This window comes from Saccopteryx leptura, chromosome X (assembly GCF_036850995.1).
Source record: "Saccopteryx leptura isolate mSacLep1 chromosome X, mSacLep1_pri_phased_curated, whole genome shotgun sequence".
In the NCBI taxonomy this organism is placed as follows: domain Eukaryota; kingdom Metazoa; phylum Chordata; class Mammalia; order Chiroptera; family Emballonuridae; genus Saccopteryx; species Saccopteryx leptura.
Genome location: NC_089516.1, coordinates 52,596,227 through 52,609,413, shown reverse-complemented (window position 1 = coordinate 52,609,413; position 13,187 = coordinate 52,596,227). Strand labels below are relative to the sequence as shown.

At 42.0% G+C, this 13,187-nt stretch overlaps 1 pseudogene; it reads left to right on the top strand.

Annotated features, from left to right (window-relative positions):
- Positions 1-331: 331 nt before the first annotated feature.
- LOC136385927 (transportin-1 pseudogene) lies at positions 332-3,185 on the top strand (annotated as a pseudogene).
- Positions 3,186-13,187: the final 10,002 nt, after the last annotated feature.

Here is a 13,187-nt window from a genome sequence, read left to right as displayed (position 1 = left end):
TCTCTTCCCCTCCCGCAGCCAAGGCTCCATTTGAGCAAAGATTGCCTGGGTGCTGGGGATGGCTCCTTGGCCTCTGCCCCAGGTGCTAGAGTGGCTCTGGTCGCGGCAGAGCGATGCCCCAGAGGGGCAGAGCATCACCCCCTGGTGGGCGTGCCGGGTGGATCCTGGTCGGGCGCATGCGGGAGTCTGTCTGACTGTCTCTCCCCGTTTCCAGCTTCAGAAAAATACAAAAAAAAATGTGTTTGGAGATTCTCTTCGTTCCGTAGCCATTTCAGGCCCCGGGCAAGAGGCAGCACCGCTTCGGCAGAGGGCCCGAGCCCTGGAGGCCTCTGGGATGGTGTGGGACCAGCAAACCAAAATGGAGTATGAGTGGAAACATGACAAGCAAGGGCTTCAGCAAATCCTGCAGCTGCTGACGGAATCCCAGTCCCCAGACACCACCATCCAGAGAACCGTGCAACAAAAATTGGAACAACTCAATCAATATCCAGATTTTAACAACTACCTGATTTTTGTTCTGACAAAATTAAAATCTGAAGATGAACCCACAAGATCATTGAGTGGTCTCATTTTGAAGAATAATGTGAAAGCACATTTTTAGAACTTCCCAAATGGTGTAACAGACTTTATTAAAAGCAACTGTTTAAACAATATTGGTGACGCCTCTCCTCTGATTAGAGCCACTGTAGGTATTTTGATTACAACCATAGCCTCCAAGGGAGAATTGCAGAATTGGCCTGACCTCTTACCAAAACTCTGTAGTTTATTGGATTCTGAAGATTACAACACTTGTGAGGGAGCATTTGGTGCCCTACAAAAGATATGTGAAGATTCTGCTGAGATTTTAGATAGTGATGTTTTAGATCGTCCTCTCAACATCATGATTCCAAAATTTTTACAGTTCTTTAAGCACAATAGTCCAAAAATAAGATCTCATGCTGTTGCATGTGTCAATCAGTTTATCTTCAGTAGGATTCAAGCTCTGATGTTGCACATTGACTCTTTTATTGAGAATCTCTTTGCATTGGCTGGGGACGAAGAACCAGAGGTACGGAAAAATGTGTGCCGGGCACTTGTGATGTTGCTGGAAGTTCGAATGGATCGCCTGCTTCCTCACATGCATAATATAGTTGAGTACATGCTACAGAGGACCCAAGATCAAGATGAAAATGTGGCTTTAGAAGCCTGTGAACTTGGGCTCACTTTGGCTGAGCAACCAATATGCAAAGATATACTCATAAGGCACCTTCCTAAGTTGATTCCTGTCTTAGTGAATGGCATGAAGTACTCAGATATAGATATTATCCTACTTAAGGGTGATGTTGAAGAGGATGAAATGATTCCTGATAGTGAACAGGATATATGGCCACATTTTCATCAATTAAGAACAGTGGCTCAACAGCATGATGAAGAGGAAGATGATGATGACAATGAAATTGATGATGATGATACAATTTCTGACTGGAATCTGAGGAAATGTTCTGCTGCTGCCCTGGATGTTCTTGCAAATATGTATCGTGATGACCTTTTGCCACATATTTTGCCCTTTTTGAAAGAATTACTTTTTCATCATGAATGGGTTGTTAAAGGAGCAATTGGTTGGTTTTAGGAGCAATTGCTGAAGATTGCATGCAAGGCATGATTCCATACTTGCCTGAGCTCATTCCTCACCTTATTCAGTGCCTCTCTGATAAAAAGGCTCTTGTGTATTCCATAACGTGCTGGACTCTGAGCCGCTATGCACACTGGGTAGTCAGCCAGCCCCCAGACACGTACCTGAAGCCATTAATGACAGAATTGCTAAAGCATATCTTGGATAGCAACAAGAGAGTACAAGAAGCTGCCTGCAGTGCCTTTGCTACCCTCGGAAGCTTGTACAGAACTTGTTCCTTACCTTGCTTATATACTTGATACCTTGGTTTTCACATTTAGTAAATACCAGCATAAGAACTTGCTCATTCTTTATGATGCCATAGGAACGTTAGCAGATTCAGTAGGACATCATTTAAATAAACCAGAATATATTCAGATGTTGATGCCTCCGCTGATCCAGAAATGGAACATGTTAAAGGATGAAGATAAAGATCTCTCCCCTTTACTTGAGTGCCTATCTTCAGTTGACACAGCCCTGCAGTCTGGCTTCCTTCTGTACTGTGAACCTGTGTACCAGCGTTGTGTGAACCTAGTACAGAAGACTCTTGCACAAGCCATGCTCAACCCAGATCAATGTGAGGCTCCAAATAAAGATTTTATGATAGTGGCTCTTGATTTACTCAGTGGCCTGGCTAAAGGACTGGGAGGCAACACTGAACAGCTAGTAGCCCGAAGTAACATTCTAACACTAATGTATCAATGTATGCAGGATAAAATGCCAGAAGTTTGACAGAGTTCCTTCGCCCTGTTAGGGGATCTGACAGAAGCTTGCTTTCAGCATGTTAAGCCTTGTATAGCTGATTTCATGCCAATATTGGGAACCAACCTAAATCCAGAGTTCGTTTCTGTCTGCAATAATGCCACATGGGCCATTGGAGAAATCTCCATTCAAATAGGTATAGAGATGCAGCCTTATATTCCTATGGTGTTGCCCCAGCTTGTAGAAATCATTAACAGACCCAACACACCAAAGACGTTGTTAGAGAATACAGCAATAACAAATGGTCATCTTGGTTACGTTTGTCCTCAAGATGTGGCCCCCATGCTACAGCAGTTTATATGACCCTGGTGCACCTCTCTGAGAAACATAAGGGACAATGAGGAAAAGGATTCAGCATTTCATGGAATTTGTACCATGATTAGTGTGAATTCCAGTGGCGTAATCCAAGATTTTATATTTTTTTGTGATGCAGTTGCATCATGGATTAACCCAAAAGAAGATCTGAGAGACATGTTCTGTAAGATCCTTCATGGATTTAAAAATCAAGTTGGAGATGAAAATTGGAGGTGTTTCTCTGACCATTTTCCGCCTCCCTTAAAAGAGCGTCTTGCAGCTTTTTACGGTGTTTAACCTCATACACTTAAGCTGCGGTCCCATAATTAGGGGTCTTTCAGTCTTGGAGACAATGAGGGAGCCTCTGCACCCAGGGAAAATGTTACCCTTTACAGGGGGGAAGGGTAAACCAGTAGGGAATACAGTACAATCCCAACCCTACTGGGAGGGGCAGGAGGGAAATGTTGCCGTCACTGTATAAGTCGATGTTGGAAAACGTTTTAACATCTGGAGCCTTTGTGGGTGGAAATATGTCTTCAGTTACAACTCCACAGTGGATGTGAAGAAGCAAAAAGAATCTATTCAGTCTACTCACAAAACAGTACATTCTGGAATATTATGGGGAATTATACCAAAACAAGAACCATATAAATGATGCATAGGGATAAGAGAAAAATTTCTATAGCGCACAATAAAGGAAACCTAAGAATGGGGGTTGCAAACAGTTAAGAAGCTTTTTTTTTTTTTTAATTTAAAGGCTTTCATAAATATTCCCACATAATGGGGCCTCCTTTTTGCATGCTGATAAAGAACTACACAAATGAAGCTAATAGAATTAAAGTCAAGCTTGCCAACCCATAGTGGAAGCAGGTTCTTGGAAGTTACAATTTAAGGTACCCCAAAAAAGTTGGAAATAAAAAAATTAATTTGAACAATGAAGCACCCTGTGAAACGCCAAACGAGTCACTCCTTTTCCCTTTGTGGGCTGGGCAGGGAGGGAGGAATAAGTGGGATTGGACATATCAAATTAAAGATTGAACTCTTGATTTTGCATTAAAACATTAATGTAGTAGATATCATTTGATGGTTGTACTTCATTAGATTTAATTTCTAGGCCAAGACATTATTTTTAAAGTGCAGTTTAAGGTTCAGGCATGCATTCTGGCTCATAAAAAGAAAACAAAAACAATAACAACAACAAAAAAATAAAATGTGTTTGGAAGTATTGCTTCTTCTTTAATTTTTTGGAAGACTGAGTAGAATAGGAACCAAGTCTTCTTTGAATGTTTGATAGAATTCACTTGTATAACCGTCTGAGCCTGGACTTTTATTTTTGGGGAAGTTTTTAGTAGTTTTTTCTATTTCCTCTCTGCTAATTGGTCTGTTTAGGCTTTCTGCTTCTTCATAACTCAGTCTAGGAAGGTTGTATTGTTCTAGGAATTTATCCATTTCTTCTAGATTGTTGAATTTGGTGGCATATAGTTTTTCATAGTATTCTACAATAATTCTTTGTATATCTATGATGTCTATGGTGATTTCTCCTCTTTCATTTTGGATTTTGTTTATATGAGTCCTTTCTCTTATTTTCTTGGTGATTCTTGCCAAGGGTTTGTCAATTTGGTTGATCTTTTCAAAGAACCAGCTCCTTGTTCTATTAATTTTTTCTATAGTTTTTCTGTTCTCTATTTCATTTATTTCTGCTCTGATTTTTACTATTTCCTTTCATTGGCTGGTTTTGGGTTGTCTTTGTTCTTTTTCTAGTTCCTTAGGGTGTGAAGTTAAGTGGTTCATGTGGGCTCTCTCTTGTTTGTTCATATAGGCTTGAAGTGATATGAACTTCCCTCTTATCACTGCTTTTGCTGCATCCCATAGATTCTGATATGTTGTATTGTCATTTTCATTTGTCTGTATATATCTTTTGATCTCTGCGCTTATTTCTTCTTTGACCTATTCATTTTTTAAAAGTATGTTGTTTAGTTTCCACATTTTTGTGGGTTTTTTTCCCTCTTTTTTGCAGTTGAATTCTAGTTTCAAGGCTTTATGATCAGAAAATATGCTTGGTACAATTCAATTTTTCTGAATTTGCTGATGTTATTTTTGTGGCCCAACATATGGTCAATTCTTGAGAATGTTCCATGTATACTAGAGAAAAATGTATACTCTGTCGCTTTGGGATGAAATGTCCTGTAGATGTCTATCATATCCAATTGCTCTAGTGTTTTGTTTAAGGCCAATATATCTTTATTGATTGTCTGTTTGGATGAATGATCTAGAGCCATCAGCAGTGTATTAAGGTCTCCAAATATGATTGTATTTTTGTCAGTTTTTGTTTTTAGGTCAATAAGTAGCTGTCTTATATATTTTGGTGCTCCTTGGTTTGGTGCATATATATTAAGAGTTGTTATGTCTTCTTGATTCAGTGTCCTTTAATCATTATGAAATGACCATTTTTGTCTCTGATTACTTTTGCTGTCTTGTAGTCAGCATTATTCGATATGAGTATTGCTACACCTGGTTTTCTCCGCTGTTATTTGCTTGGAGTATTGTTTTCCAGCCTTTCACTTTGAATTTGTTTTTATCCTTGTTGCTTAGATGTGTTTCTTGTACGCAGCATACAGTTGGATTTTCTTTTTTAATCCATTCTGCTACTCTGTGTCTTTTTTTTATTATTATTAATTTTTAGAGAGGAGAGAGAGTGAGAGAGAGGGAGGGGGAGGGAGGAGCAGGAAGCATCAACTCCCATATGTGCTTTGACCAGGCAAACCCAGGGTTTTGAACCCGTGACCTCAGCGCTTCCAGGTCAACGCTTTATCCACTGCGCCACCACAGGTCAGGCCTCTGTGTCTTTTTATTGGTGAGTTTAATCCATTTACATTTAGTGTAATTATTGCCACTTGTAGGTTCCCTATTGCCATTTTATAAATTGCTTTCTGTTAGTTTTGTATCTTGTTTGACTCTTCTCTTTTGTTTTTCTATCTTTTGTTTTTGTTTGGTTGTAATCCATACTTCTTTCCTCTGTTACTACCTTTTTTAAGTCATGTGCTTCTGTGGTGGTTTTTCAGGGGTGGTTACCATTAAGTAATGAAAAGGGTACCTACCATGTTCATTGTAGTACACTATCTTATGATTGCTTCTGCACTCCATCATCTTTTGCTACTGTTAATCTCCGTCCTCTCCCATTTTTTTTTGTTTTTTGTCGTCACAATTTAAATTTGGTTTTATTGTGTTCTTGGTGGAGCTTTTACTTGTGGTTTTGTTTTGTTTTGTTCTTTGTATCTGGTTGGAAAACCCCCTTTAGTATTTCCTGGAGTGAGTTTTCTTTTTTTTACAGGGACAGAGAGAGAGTCAGAGAGAGGGATAGACAGGGACAGACAGACAGGAACGGAGAGAGATGAGAAGCAACAATCATCAGTTTTTCGTTGCGAGACCTTAGTTGTTCATTGATTGCTTTCTCATAGGTGCCTTGACCATGGGCCTTCAGCAGACTGAGTGACCCCTTGCTCGACCCAACAACCTTGGATCCAAGCTGGTGAGCTTTTGCTCAAACCAGGTGATCCCACACTCAAGCTGGAGACCTTGGGGTCTCGAACTTGGGTCCTCTGCATCCCAGTCCAACACTCTATCCATTGCACCACTGCCTGGTCAGGCGAGGGGGTTTTCTGATGATAAATTTCCTCATGTTTTCTGTATCTGTGAATGTTTTTATTTCTCCTTCATATTTGAAGGATAGCTTTGATGGGTATAGTATTCTTGGCTGAAAGTTCCACTCTTTCAGGACTTTAAATATTGGGGTACACTCTCTTCTAGCTTGTAGAGTTTCTGCTGAGAAATCCAATGATAATATAATAGGCATTCCTTTATATGTTGTACTTTTCTTTTTCCTGGCTGCCTTGAGAATTTTTTATCATTGGTTTGTGCCAATTTCATTATGATGTGCTTTGGAGTAGGTTTGTTGGTGTTAAGAAAACTCGGTGTTCTGTTTGCTTTTTGAATTTGAGGCTTTAGTTCTTTCCACAGGCTTGGGAAGTTCTCGTCTATTATTTGTTTGAATATGTTCTCCATTCCATTTTCTCTTTCTTCTCCTTCTCCTGATATACCTATTATTCTTATGTTAGTCTTTTTGATGGAGTCAGACAATTCCTGTAGGGCTTTCTTATTTTTTTAAAATTTTTGAGTCTCTCTCTTCTTCTCTCTGTTGTGCCTCAAGTTGCTTGTCTTCTATGTCACTAATCCTACCTTCTGTCTGGCCTGTTCTATTAGCTAAGCTTGTTACCTCATTTTTCAGTCCATGAATTGAGTTTTTCATCTCTGTTTGATTTGTTTTTATAGTTTCAATTTCCTTGGTAATATATTTTTTGTGTTTGTTGAGTTGTTTTCTGAGCTCCCTAAATTGCCTTTCTGTGTTTTCTTTTCTTGTATATCTCTGAGTATTTTTAGGATTTCTATTTTAAATTCTCTGTCATTTAGCTCCAAGGTTTCCAATATATTAAATTTTTTCTCCATAGATTTTTCCTCATCTATCTGTGCTACATCTCTGTCTTTTGTATCCATGACATTCGATTTCCTTTTCCTTAATGGCATCTGAGGGTGGTTTTGTTAATAGCACTAATGAGGATTAATTTTAAAAAAAGTAAAAAAAGAGAAAAAATGGAAAAAATAAATTTATTATTTTTTTTTCTCCTTTCCCTTTCTCCTTGAGAAAATACTGTGATAAACTGTGAATTATATTGTGCTAAATGGAACAAAAACTACCTATAATGGAGGGCCTGAGTTGGGGAGAAGTGATAAAGGGGCAAAAAAGGAGGTAGGGTCCCACAAAATGCAAAAGAGGAAAAAATTTGAATCAAAAATAAAATGATTTGCTTGTAAGTGATGGTCAACTGAGAGATATAATGAGAGCAATAAGAGGGAAACAGGAAAAAGAAAAAAAAATTACTATTGTATTAAGTGGAACAAAAACTAGATAGAATGGAGAGCTGGGGTTGGGGGAATGCTAATGAGTTAAAAAGCAAAGTAAAAAGAACCCAAAATGCCACAAAGAAAAAATTTGAGTCCCAAATAAAATAATTTGTTTGTGAGTGAGGATTGAATGGAGGAAAAGTAAAGGAGAAAAGAAGAAACTAATAGAGAGAGAGAAAAAAGAAAAAGGGAAAAAAGAAAAGAAGAAAGAAAGAAATAAAAAAGAGAGAGAGAGAGTTAAGTATTTTGAAGTGTAACCCTCATAGAGAGAAAGGAAGAAGAAAAGAAAGAAAATGGGAAATGTAACACTATGGGTAATGTAGTTCAAGAAGAGAAAAGAATAAGACGGGCAGAGAATAAAAGGCCCAAGGTGGAAGAAAAAAAAATAATAAAGAAGATGAAACAAAAAAAAAAGTGTAAAAAGTTATAAAGTCTGTGGATTTTTTTTTATTTTGAGAGGTTATCTTCTTCCTTTTTCTTTCCTCTCCCTCTTCCTGGTCGGTGACTCTGTACCCCAGGCTCTGCCCCTGTGACATGCTTAGGTAGAGATTTGCAGTTGATGAGTCTCTATGGTGATGTCATATATTAGGCTTCTGTCTCTTTGGTAGTCGGGCCTTGTTAACATTTGCAGGCTCCAACAATGAGAGAGTCCATTTTCCCGGAGCCTCTCTCCTAGTCTCTCCTTCTTGAATTAGCAGCCTGATGATCCAGCTATGAGGTTGCCGCTGCCTCTGCCTGGAGAGTAAGAGGCTCAAAGAGTTGGCAAATCCCCACTCTATCCCCACTCAGCACAGGGCTCTGGGTAAGGCTCTGTCAGTCAGAGCCGCCAGTGTAATCAGGCAGGGCTGGGAGCCAATTGCTCTCAAGGTGTCTATGAGCCTCCAGGCATTTCAGTATGCCTCAGCACTCTGGGGGACCACTCTCCCCAGGCTTTTTGCACTTTGTAACCTGTTTTGGCTGGGAAGAAGATGTCCTAGTCGCTGCCTGCAGAACAGGAGGACTTAAAAGCTGCCAAGTCCCTCTTTTTAATGTACAGCCCTGAGTATGAAAGCTCTGCCAATCAGAGCCACCAGCTTAAGCAGGTAGGGGGGCGTGTTGACTTCTGTTCAGTTCCCCAGGTATATCTAGTTAAATTTGCCTTAGTGTTCTGTGGTATTGCTTTCTGCAGGCTTCTTCCTTGTTAAAAAGCCTACAGCCTAGCTTGTCTAACTTCTGCAGTGTTCTCTGAGGTTTGTTCTGTGGGAATGTGTTTTTCACCCTGAATGGGCTGACAGGAAGTTGCCCCCGCCCCTACGTGCACAGCAAGAGGCACTAAAAAATATCACTCCTCTTGTATAAGATCACTGAATTGAGAGAGATCTTGTCAGTTAGAGCTGCATAAGTCAGTTGGGAGATGAACAGACTGTGAGTTAAGCTAATTTCAGGGATTGGATCTGCAGATCTGCTCCAGAGACAGACTGCAAGCTGCTGGTGTGCCCCTCCCCCTAGCGCTTCCATATTTTTCTCTTCCTGGGATGTTAGCCTAGATTGCTGGGTGAGGCGCCCCGCCCACCCAGAGAAGTTCAGGCATAGGGAAGTTCACTTTAGCACACTCCCTGCATGCTGCTATTCAGGGTGCAGGGACCACACCGAGACTCTGGTCACAGCCCATGCAAAGGCCTCTGACCCTGCTCCTCTGTCTAGGAACATGGGCGCCCACTCCCGGGGCGCTAGAAGGAACCTCTTGCACACTATCTGTGTTCCCCGACCAGGATACCGGGAATAATGGCGGCGGCTGCTTGCCTGCCTTTGCCAGGGTCTGGTGCGGGTGTTAGTTCGTTCATGTGGGCTGAGTCACCACAGGCACACTCTTTCCTTGGCTTGGACATCTGTGCCGCAGCCCAGCTCCCTCTATGCCCTCAGCCCTCACTCTATCTCAGTTTTAAGTGAAAGCAGCCTTTGCTAGGTTAGTGAGGAAGGCGGAGTGTTCCTTTCTCCATCTTATTTCCTACAGGGTTGATTATATACAGTGTGTCCGTAAAGTCATGGTGCACTTTTTTTTTTTTTTTTGCATTTTTCTGAAGCTGGAAATGGGGAGAGACGGTCAGACAGACTCCCGCATGCGCCCAACTGGGATCCACCTGGCACGCCCACCAGGGGGCGATGCTCTGCCCATTCTGGGCGTCGCCATGTTGTGACCAGAGCCATTCTAGCGCCTGAGGTAGAGGCCACAGAGCCATCCCCAGCACCTGGGCCATCTTTGCTCCAATGGAGCCTCAGCTGCAGGAGGGGAAGAGAGAGACAGAGAGGAAGGCGCGGCGGAGGGGTAGAGAAGCAAATGGGCGCTTCTCCTATGTGCCCTGGCCGGAGTCGAACCGGGTCCTCCGCACACTAGGCCGACGCTCTACCGGTGAGCCATCCGGCCAGGGCCCATGGTGCACTTTTGACTGGTCACAGGAAAGCAACAAAAGACGATAGAAATGTGAAATCTGCACCAAATAAAAGAAAAACCCTCCCAGTTTCTGTAGGATGATGTGGCAGCATGTGCGTATGTGCAGATGATGATGCCATGCCAGTTGAGATGTGGATGGTACCGAGGAAAGTTCAGTGTGTTCTGTGGCTCGCTAAATTTGAATCTGTGACCAAAGTGCAACGTGAATATCGGCGCATTTATAACGAAGGGCCACCACATAGGAATAACATTACTCGGTGGGATAAGCAGTTGAAGGAAACCAGCAGTTTGGTGGAGAAACCCCGTTCTGGTAGGCCATCAGTCAGTGATGAGTCTGTAGAGGCTACGAGATAGCTACCTAAGGAGCCCTAAAAAATCTGTGCATGAGCCCACATCAAACTGCACTGAATAGGTATGAAACTGGGAGAGTTTTCCTTTTATTTGGTGCAGATTTCACATTTCTATCATCTTTTGTTGCTTTCCTGTGACTGGTCAAATTGCACCATGACTTTACGGACACACTGTATTTAGTCAATTTTTCGCTCGATCATACCTTCATGTTCAGTGTGTGGGACTTCTAGATGCTCCAAAGATAAGATTTTTCTGTCACTGGTTGAAGAACTTGTTGAAATTTTGGGGAGAGGTATCAGGAGTGCTCCTCATGGTGCCATTTCTCTAGAGTGGTGCATTTTTACAATTGGTAAACCTACATTGACACATCATTAACACCCAGAGTCCATAGTTTACCTTAAGATTCACTATTGGTGATGTGCATTCTGTGAATTTGGACAAATGCATAATGACACGCATGATACAGAGTAGTTTCACTGCCTTAAAAATCCTCTGTGCTCCACTCATTCATCACTCCTTTTCTCCTCCCCTCCTATCAAGCACTTATCTTTTTACTGTTTTCCTAGTTTTGTCTTTTCCTGAATGCCATATAGTTGGAATCATATAGTAGCAGCCCTTTCAGGTTGGTTCTTCTGCTTAATAACTCATTTTACTTTTAAGTAAAAGTTTCCTGCTTTTTTAAAAAAGATTTTATTTATTGATTTTAGAGAGAGGAGGAGCAAGAGGAAGACAGGGAGGAGGAAGGGGAAGCATCAACTCATAGTTGCTTCTTGTATATGCCTTGACCTGGCAAACCTGGGGCTTTGAGCCAGCAACCTCAGCATTCAAGGTCAACGTCATATCCATTGTACCACCACAGGTCAGACAAAAGTTTCCCGCTTACGATTTCCCAACTCTTCTCTTCTTTAGTGTACACAGTACATAATATCCGCCAACTGGAGGAAAAAAGCTTATTGCAGGCCTACAAATAAATTGGAATTAAATGTTTTTCCATTGGGAAAAGGGAAGCTAATGTTTACTGAATACTGGAAACGAGAAATCCCAGCATCTCTAGTTTCAGCTACCGTACAACCTGTCTGAATTGTTCTCTGCCTTCCCGTGGTCAGACAGCTCACTTGGTTAGAACATTGTCCTGATGTGTAAAGATTGTGGGTTCAATCTCTGGTTAGGGCACATACTGGAATAGATTGATACTTCTGTCTCTCTTTCTCTATCTAAAATCAATCAATAAATTAAAAATAGCCTGACCAGGCAGTGGTGCAGTGGATAAAGAATCAGACTGGGATGCGTAGGACTCGGGTTTGAGACCCCAAGGTTGCTACCTTGAGTGCCGGCTCATCCGGTTTGAGCAAAGCTCACTGGCTTGGACCCAAGGTCGCTAGCTCAAGCAAGGAGTCACTTGGTCTGCTGAAGGCCCACGGTCAAGGCACATATGAGAAAGCAATCAATGAACAACTAAGGTGTAGCAACGAAAAACTGATGATTGATGCTTCTCATCTCTCTTTGTTCCTGTCTGTCCCTATCTATCCCTCTCTCTGACTCTCTCTGTCTCTGTAAAAAAAAGAAAAAAAAAAGAAATATATTTAAAAAAATTAAAAATAGAATAAAGTGTTTTCTGCCTTCCTCTACCAGAGCAGAGGTGTTAAAAACCTAGGGACGGGCCCTGGCCGGTTGGCTCAGTGGTAGAGCGTTAGCCTGGCGTGCAGAAGTCCCGGGTTCAATTCCCGGCCAGGGCACACAGGAGAAGCGCCCATCAGCTTCTCCACCGCTCCCCCTCTCCTTCCTCTCTGTCTCTCTCTTCCCCTCCTGCAGCCGAGGCTCCATTGGAGCAAAGATGGCCCGGGCGCTGGGGATGGCTCCTTGGCCTCTGCCCCAGGTGCTAGAGTGGCTCTGGTCGCGGCAGAGTGACGCCCGGGAGGGGCAGAGCGTCGCCCCCTGGTGGGCGTGCCAGGTGGATCCCGGTGGGGCACATGCGGGAGTCTGTCTGACTGTCTCTCCCCATTTCCAGCTTCAGAAAAATACAAAAAAAACAAAAAACAAAAAATAACCTAGGGACACATGTTCAAAAGAGTGGCTGCTTCACCCAAGGATGGGCATTACCCAGAGGACTGGAATCCATGGAATAATCCTGAAGGCTGCCTTCCTGCCACCAGCCCACCCCCTTGGTCCTCCCCTGCAACCCTGCAACGTGGTTGCATCTAAAGTAAGAAGAGCCTAGCAATAATCTGCATCAAAGCAAACCATGGGGGCCTGTTTTTGGAGCACCTGCAAAAACTCATCTTCCCCTTATTTCTCTGGAAGTCATGATCATTGTGCTACTGGCAGGTGTTTCCCTAACTTAATCCCCACAGTCTCAGCAGCATTCTTTTATCAGCTGTAATAACAACAATAGCAGTTAATATTTATTACTAATTATATGCCAGGCATTTTGCTAAGCACCTTATATATATTTCTTTAATCCTCACAGCCTTATGAGGTAGGTGGTAGTTGGAGCCCCCATTTTGTAATTGAAGAAGGTGAAGCACAGAAAAATTAAGTTATGTGCTCAGGATCACACAGCACAGAAGTGGCCTAAGCAAAAGTTGAGGCCAGACAGTCTAGTTCTGGAGTTCAACAGTTAACAACTACACTGTGATGAGGAAGATATTACTTATACATTTCTGCGTAACAAATTACTCCATAATTTAGTCGCTTAAAACAATAGACAGCTATCACACTCAGTTTCTGAGGGTTGGAAGT